This window comes from Arachis duranensis, chromosome 9 (genome assembly GCF_000817695.3).
Source record: "Arachis duranensis cultivar V14167 chromosome 9, aradu.V14167.gnm2.J7QH, whole genome shotgun sequence".
Classification (NCBI taxonomy): domain Eukaryota; kingdom Viridiplantae; phylum Streptophyta; class Magnoliopsida; order Fabales; family Fabaceae; genus Arachis; species Arachis duranensis.
The window spans coordinates 107425613-107434864 of record NC_029780.3 but is presented as its reverse complement, the minus strand read 5'-3'; positions in this window follow the sequence as shown (position 1 = coordinate 107434864).

Genomic DNA, 9252 nt, shown 5'->3' with positions numbered 1-9252 from the left:
CCAACCCATTTCGTTTCTTGTAGGCACATAATGTTAATCTTCCTCCTTGTCATGGTATCCACCACCTCCATGGACTTTCCTGTTAGAGTGCCTATGTTCCATGTCCCAAATCTCAACCTTCTGTCGCTTCGACCTTTACCTTTTCCTTTGTGAACTAGCTTATTTACCCTCGTCCGTTCACGAAAACGCGAGAACCCTTACTCATTTAACACTACATCCGGGCACCGATGCAGCGGCTCTTGCTTTGACACCGTACTCGAGCTATACGGCGCGTTGCTTCCGGGCAACGACCTAGCTTTAGCGCAATAATGTCTTTGATTCATGTCATGGGGGGTTCGGCTATATTTTTATGTTGGTTGCCGAAGACCTAACACAACCCTCCTCCTTTATCCGGCCTTGGGACCGGCTATGTACCGCAAGTGTAACATAGGCGGAGTTATTTTAAATACACTAATTTTTAATAAATTTAAAAATAAAATTATTACTTATTTTAAAAAAGATGGAATGTAATATTCTTTCTCAGTTTATTATAGTTTCATTAATCTCGTTGTTGAGGAGGTTATTAAATTATTATATATTGTGGGTTTTCAGTTTTTTCCTCCAATTATGTCTTTTTTTTCTTTTTTTTTTATTGTGATGCTAGTGGTAAAAATCATAATTGTTAAAAATATCAAATTATTCTAAAATAATATAGACCAGAAATAATAAATATTTTATTATTTTTACTCTATCATAAATATTTTTATTTTGTTTTTATATTAAAATAACTATTATTTTCAAATTTCAATAATTCATTAATTAGTTTATATCTATTACACTATTATATACTACAAGTATTTATTGAAAAATAATACTAATAGATATTATATAATTATGAAAAGAAAAAATAAGTGAATTTATAATTATTGTTAAATAAAAATATAATTAATTTAAGAATAAGAAAATTTATATCTAAATTTAAAATAAATTAGATAAAAAATTATTTAATAAAAAATATTTATATATCTTATAATGTGCATACACAATGATGAAAATCATCACAGCTTGGTGGTTATGAATAGTTTTACTTTTCTAGAGGGGAGGGATTCAAACTCCATCTCTAGAACTGGTATTTATTGGATTTGATCGGTTCATATCGGTTTTTATCTCATACGATCCAAACATCGGATCAGACTGGTAGAAGGTTCGGTTCATTGATTTTTTGGTTGAATTGACTGGTTCGGTCCGATTTTAATAACACTAGTAAAAATATTCAAATCTGCTTTCCTATTTAGTACACGCATGAGATGAGATAAATACCATTAATGTACCCGCTTTTCCCTTAATTGCTTTAGTTCATCTTTCGTCGTAAGAAAGGTATGAGTAAATAATTTTTAACAGTTATGCTACACATTCATGTAATTTTGTATCCAAGTTTATCCAAGTTGGCCCAACACTAAAAAAATCCAATACCATTAAATGAAACGTGAAAGACATGCGTCCAACACACACGAAACTGCTCTTACCTAACGCTTCTTCTTCTTCTTCGTTTACGCACAGAGCGTCTTCTTCTTCACCTTCTTCTTCGCGTTCCTCCTCCTCCTCATTCTCCTCCTTATTTTTCGCATTCTTTCTTCTTGACGTGTTTTCTCCTTATCGTCATTCTTTTGTTGTTGTTGTTGCTGTATTTTTTGTCTTTTCCTCCTTCTCTCTCCGGTGAAGAAGCATTAGAAGGTGAGGAGGAAGAGTTTTGAATTGTGCAGAACAGGAATGAACCGAACATATTATTATGGTGAAACAATTGTATAGTACTAAATGAATGGAACATTATCCATTATATAAATTCAAATTTGAACATCTTTCTGCATAATGAACCGAATACGTACTCATGGTAAAATAATTGTATAATACTGACTGAACGAAACATAATCTATTATATAAAATCAAATTCAAACAGCTTTCTGCATAATGAACAGAACACAGTACTCATGGTGAAACAATTGTATAGTATTGAATGAATGAAATATAATCCATTATATAAAATCCAATTCAAATAGCTCTGCTTACAATTTACAGATTATCAATTCAATTCAATTCAATACACCTCCGTTCATTCAATTCAATTCAAATGAGCAATTGCATTCCATTCAATTCATTGATTCAAAATTGAATAATCCAAACTTCGTCAGTTTGATTCGTTTCAGAAGAATAATCCAAATCGCTCTCATTCAACTGATTTGAAGTTGAGTCATTCATTGTTTCAATTCAGAAGTGCAGATCGAAAAAGATAAATGCAACGTAACCAAATCGAAAGAAAAAAAACGAAAAGATGAACGCGACCAGTGGAGAACGACGAAGACAATGCAAATCAATAAGGAAGAACGCAAGAAGAAGAAGAAGGAGGAGGAGGAGGTTTATGTTAAGCAAAGCTTTAGGTTGCAGCACATCATATGTAGTGCTTGTATGACAAATGAATGAGGGGGGAGGAAAGCGCGTATGACCAATATTGCTTGGATAATTTGGATGTATTTTTTATATGGATGTAGAGTATTATTAAATTTTTAATCAGTCAATTTTAAATAATTGTAATTAATAATTATTAATTAATGATAATTAATATAAAATATAATTTAAAAATATTTGTTGGTTAGACTCTTGTTATAGCCGTGGATACTTTCGTTGCAACACATTCAGTTATTATTGTAACACATACACCTAGTTATTGTTGTAATGCATTCGGTTAACGTTATAGCAAATTCAGCGCTGTTATGTGCATATCCGTCATTCACGTCGTGCGCCACATTAGGTCTGGCTTAGCGTTGAGCTGTGCATGCCGTGTTGCCCTTTGTGGATACGTACACTACTTCCGTCAATACAGTCCACAAACCCAACACGTCTGGATGAACCTCCCTAAAAAGATTGGTTTTTAATTGTATTTTTATGTTTAATTATAATTAACAATCAATTATATTATCCATTAGAGTAAAGTACTATTTAGACTCCTAACGTCTTTAATATTTAAAACGTTTTATTTTTATCCAAAATATTTTACATTGTTATATTTTAATTATTTTGGTTAAAATTAAATATTTTTCTTTTTAAAATATTTTTTTATTATGATTTTTTTCTAAAGACCGACAAAATTCGTAATTATAGTAATCAAAATGTTTGTTGTAGTAATTTGAGATCGGAAGTGATAGAATAAAAATAGAAAAAATAAAGATAACAATAGAAAAAAAAGCATTTCTGAAAAATATATTTAATTTAGATCCAAAACTTAAAATAAAATGAAATAAAATATTTAGAATAAAAATTTGACATTTCAAATGTTAAGAATGAAATTAAAATTTAGTCTAAATGTTAAGAAATAAAGCAATATTTTATCCGATCCATTATTTTGGAAATTTAACAATATATACATCTAATTAAAAAGTATAATTTTTTAAAATATCAAAACATATTAATCAAATTTTAAAAAAATTATAAGATAGATTGACAGATCGAATCGCTAGTAAATGAATCTCGATTATTAAGATTTAAGAATAACACATCTAAACTTCTAAAATGTTAGTATATATTTTTTCTAAAACAAATTTAAATCATGTCAAGAAAATCATTATGATGTGTCTCATAATTCAAATGGATAAACTAAAATGTAGTAATACTAATATATTATATTTCATTTAGAATTCGAAACAGGTTTTGTCTAATAATATATTACTAAGCACAGGCAAGAATAATACTGTCTGGTGTCGGGCATGGAATGTATGTCCAAAAGAACCTTAATAATTTAAGATAAGGCTGGGAAAACATTCACTGAATAATGGAAGTAGATGTTGAGTACGAGAGTTAACAGCGATAAAATAGCAGCAATTAGAATTTGTAGGCAAAAAATAAATAAAATTAAATAGAAATTTAGATAATAATAAAAATAATATGATAATAATAAAATTATAATTTTTTAAAATATATAAAAAATTTATAATACTTTTTTATATATTATAAAAATTTATGCAAAAAAATTGTATATATGGAAAACTTTTTCTAATTTTTTTCTTAACTATTTATATATAGTTTTCTAAAAATAGTGATATAAAAAATAAACAAATAATCACTTGTTCAATTTGTTATGATACTAAGTTGATCAACTTAATCTTGTCATGTTATCATTTTATATAACTTTATCAAATTGTATGATAAATTAATAAATATCAACTTAATCTTATTGTATAATTCTTTTAATATATGATTAGGTAACAATTAATTCTTAGATTAAATCAAAGATTCTAACCAAGCTAATTTATTTAATTTTGACTTTGGTTAAAGATTATCACTAAATATTTTAGACTTTTGTATGTTATATATGTGTATCTTTTTTAAGTTAATCAAGTTGTAGCATCACGATTTTTATTTTTGATATGGAGGTAAAGTAGGTGTGTTGCCTCGTTATGGAGTAAGCAGGTGCTTTACTTTATTGTGGTGTCAGGGGAAGAGAAACTCGGATCCAGAAAGTTAAGGAAGAAGAACTCGGACCCAGGAAGTTGTGGGAGAAGAATTCGGAGGGTCCGTTTTCTAACCAAAAAAAAAAGAAAAAAAGAAAAATTAATCGGAAGGTCCAATTAATTCACCGTAAAATTCAAAATTTTTTCTCTCTCACATTTCGGACCCTCTAATTTGGTACCTCATTTTTTTGGACACACAATTCCCTCCCTCCAATTTCTTGCTCCATGGTACAGTCAAAAGCTGTCCCACACCTTTGTAAAGCACCCCCTTAATCCATATCAATGTGTTACACACATAGATGAAGCATATCTAAATTAATGAGCCGTAGCATCACACTTAGATTTTAGTCAAAGTTCTATAGTATTTTTTAGTTTTCTTTAAATTTCAACTTGCACCACTTATACCACTTGTAATCTTTAATTATTTTTGTTAACTTCAGATAATTTTTTTTTTACAATTTTTTACTTAAAATTATTCTTTTAATGTATCCATATTACTCATATTTTTAATAGGCTAAGAGAAGATTTGCACCAATTAAATTTAACTGTATTAATTGACTTTATCATGATATCTGCAAAATTGTTATTGTTGATGTGAATTTTCTGCATATTCACTTTTTTTCCTCTACTATTTCACAAATAAAATAATATTGAACGCTTAAATGTTACGTTCTTGAGTGAGAGGATAGATTCCTTGTCATGTGCAAGGCATTTCAACTATCACAAAATATCGAAATTATATACAGTTTGTGCCAAATTCCTCCGATTCATTAACCTTTGCAACTAAATTGTTTTCTTACAAAATTGCATAGTAACCATATATTCAACTTCTGTAGTTGATAATGCTACAACAGCTTTAATTTTAATAATCAGTTTATTGCACCTCTTACAAGTGTAAACATATAGTCTATAGTAAATTTTTATTTATCAAGATCTCCTGCAAAATCAGAATCAACATAACCTTTGGTGGTAAATTTAAATCTTTCAAAATATAGAGTAGTATTAGAGGTTTCTTGGATATATCGTAGGATCTTCTTCACAGCACTCCAATACTTTTTTTTTCTGGATTTGCCATGAATCTGCTGACTATCTCAACAAATTGAGCAATATCTAGTCTGGTGCAAATCATGGCATACATAAGGTTTTCTACTGCAGATGCATATGATACTTGAAATATTTTTATCTTCTCTGTTTCATTTCTAGGACATATCTCAGAAGATAATTTAAAATTGACAAGAAGTGGGATATATATTCACTTACACTCTTGCATGTTGAAGCGCCGCAAAACCTTTCTCAAGTAATTTTCTTGGGATAGCCAAATCTTCTTATCTTTTTTTGTCTCGAAAAATCTGCATCCCTAAAATCTTGTTCGTTGGTCCCAAATTCTTCAGATCAAGCTCCCTAGCTAACTGCGCCTTTAATTATTGGACACGATTTTTGTTGAAGCCTATTACCAACATGTCATCCACATATAATAGCAAAATGATAAAATTATTATTACTAAACCTTTTGTAATAAGTACAATAATCAGATTGAAGTCTGTTGTAATCAAGAATAATAATGAAGGAATCAAATATATTGTACTAATATCTTGGCACCTGCTTTAAACATACAAAAATTTGGTTAATTTGCAAACCGAATTTTCTTTTTCTGGTTCCTCAAAATTTTATTATTGGAACATATATATCTCTTCTTCAAATTAACTACGAAGAAAAGTAATTGTTACATTTAATTGGGATAGATATAAATCAAACACAACACAGATAACAAGAACTAATCTGACTGTAAAAATTTTGACTACAAAAAAAATATTTCATTGAAATCAATATTTTTTTTTTCTGAACAAATCACTTCACCACCAGTCTTGTATGATAATGTTTTATTTGGTTGTGATGGTCATGCTTGATTTTGTAGACCCATTTACTACCGGTGACTTTTCTTTCATTTGAGAGTAGGACAAACTCCCATGTCTTGTTTCTATATAATGCTTTCATTTCTTTTTGTATGACTGTCATTCACAATGAAAAATTTATACTTTCTACAGCCTCTTGAAAAGTTAACGGTTCTCCATCTTCAATAATAAAACAATATATTTCATCGTAAGTCATGACAAAATTGGCATGCCATGATGGTCTTCTTATTTCATGTGTTGTTCTGCGAGCTTTAGTTTGTCCTTATTCAACTTATTCTGGTTCTGCTTTAAAAAAGTCTTTTTCTTCAAACTTATCATGCATGTATATTGCAGTAGTTTCTTCAGTGCTACTGCTATTTTCTTATTCTTAATACAATTCATTTTCAGCAAATATAACATATCTATACTAACAATAACTTTATAGAAAATGAGATCCCATAAATGATATATCTTTACATTGTCATCATAGTCCAAGAAAATACATTTTCTTGATTTAGGATCAGATTTTATTCTCTTTTAGATATTAAACATCATATAAATAAGCTAAGACATCCAAACATATGATGGAAAAAAATAATTAAGTGACTTATTTTATTACATTTTTATTGGTGTTTTCAACCCAATTGTTATTGATGGCAACTGTTAATTACGTAATAAGTTATTTTAATTGTTTCTCTTTTAAAAAAAATTTGGCTAATCCTGCAGTCTGCAACACAACTTAAGTTCTTTTTAAAATAGTTATGTTTATTCATTTTGCAATACTATTTTACTGAGATATATATACAATTATATATGAATTTAGATAAAATAAAGTTTAAGTTCTACCTTAATTTTATTTGTAGATTTAAACTTCACAACTCAAATTTTGGTTGCATTCTAATTTTTTAACCTAATTCTTTAAACTACTAAAAAATAAATTATTTTCACTTAAACATATATTTAATTCTTTTAATTTTATAATATTAAATATTATTTATATATAATTAATAAATTAAATTTTAGTTTGATAATATTAATTATTTGTATAAAAAATAAAAATTTAAGTTTAAATCATTTACTCATTATATGTATATGTTTTATGAACATTTATATTATATTTTAAGAATGTGGATTAAATAAATAGAATTGACTCAACACTGATTCTATTCATTGTGGGTCCAATTGCGAATCTACTTCCACCGAACTGAAGCAAATTGGATATTTGTAAATCGTGCAAGTTGGCTACTTGAAACTTTTTTGTCAATAGAGTTTAATTTTAATTTATTGATATAGAATTGTATAATAATATTTATTTTTTTAGATGATTGCGATCAATATAAAAAATAATTATTTTTATAAATATAGTATTATATAATTGAATATATATATAAAATTATTTTATATTAATAATATATATAAATAAAATTTTTATTTTAAAAAAATTAATTTTAATATACTGATATTATAAAATATTTTATACAGTCATATAATTATATTTAATTTTTTAAATCATCATTTACATCATTAAAATAAAAAAAAATTAAATACACATATAAATTACATATCAAAATTAAATTCGTTTTAATATTGGCGCGTTATATAGAGACATAACGAATCTTGTCAAATTACATCCACGTGTTTGAAAATTATTTGAGTAATTTGGATGACCCACTTCATAATACAAATTCCTCTATGATGACTTCAATGTTGAAAATTTAACTGTTGTTCAAATTAGTTTATGAAATTTTTTAAATTGAATATTTTAGTTTTTAAAATTTTAAAATATAGAAAACAATTTCAACATTTATTTTTATTAGATAATATATTTTTTTATTAATCATTAATAATGATTGTTAATATAAAATGTTAACTCATATATATGAGCATTAATTATATGAGCATTAAATTAAGTATTCCGGTGTATAATTTAGACAAATTAACTTTTAAGATGAAATATAAAATAATCTTTCAAAACTTTTAAAAAAAATTAAAACAGTCCTTGAATCGAATTATTTATATATAATATTTCTAAATTAATAAATTTTAATTTCTAATATTATTGTCTATTTATCTCAAATTTTATTATTTATATACAAAAATTTTCAATGTGTTTTTAAAATAAATTATAAATTAATTTTAAAAGAGTATTTTTTCTCAAAAGAATAATTTAAAATAAATGAATTCATATTTATTTATGACAATACAATATTTAATTTAATCTATAAATACTATATTCTATGATTATATTTTAATGATAACAAAGAAAATGAGTTATTGTTATTTGAAGAGATAGAAAAAATTCCATTTAACATAAAATTTTTTACATAAACAATGAAAATTATTTGTGCAAATATTTATGAAGATAATACTTTATTGGAACTTGCATGCAATGTGAACCAAGTTATTTATGAAATTAAATTTGTAAGTTTTAGTCAACCTCAAGATCAATGTAGATGATTTACAAAATTTTAATGTAATTCTCCTAATACTTTGCAATACTTAAAGACAAAATATCTTGGTAAATTCAAGTGTTCTGTTGATTTTTCTCAAAAAATTTTAAAATTCAGTTGTTGTAATATTACACAAAATAAACTTGCAGTTAAAGTTGTTTGTGCTACCATAGTTAGTAATTATATTGAAAAAAATAGATTTTTTTTTTACTTAAAAATATTTTTCTAAATTTATTTAGTGTCAATATCTTAGAAGTTTAATTGGACCGAACGGGCCAAACCGGGCCAATTGGACCCAAAGTGGGCCCTTGGCCCAACATAACTTAACCAAAACTCTAGTTTCCAGCACTCTCTCTCCTCATTTGTTACACACACAAGCTGAAATTAGAGAGAAAGGGAGGAAGAACACTCTCTCAAGTTCTCTCCCTTT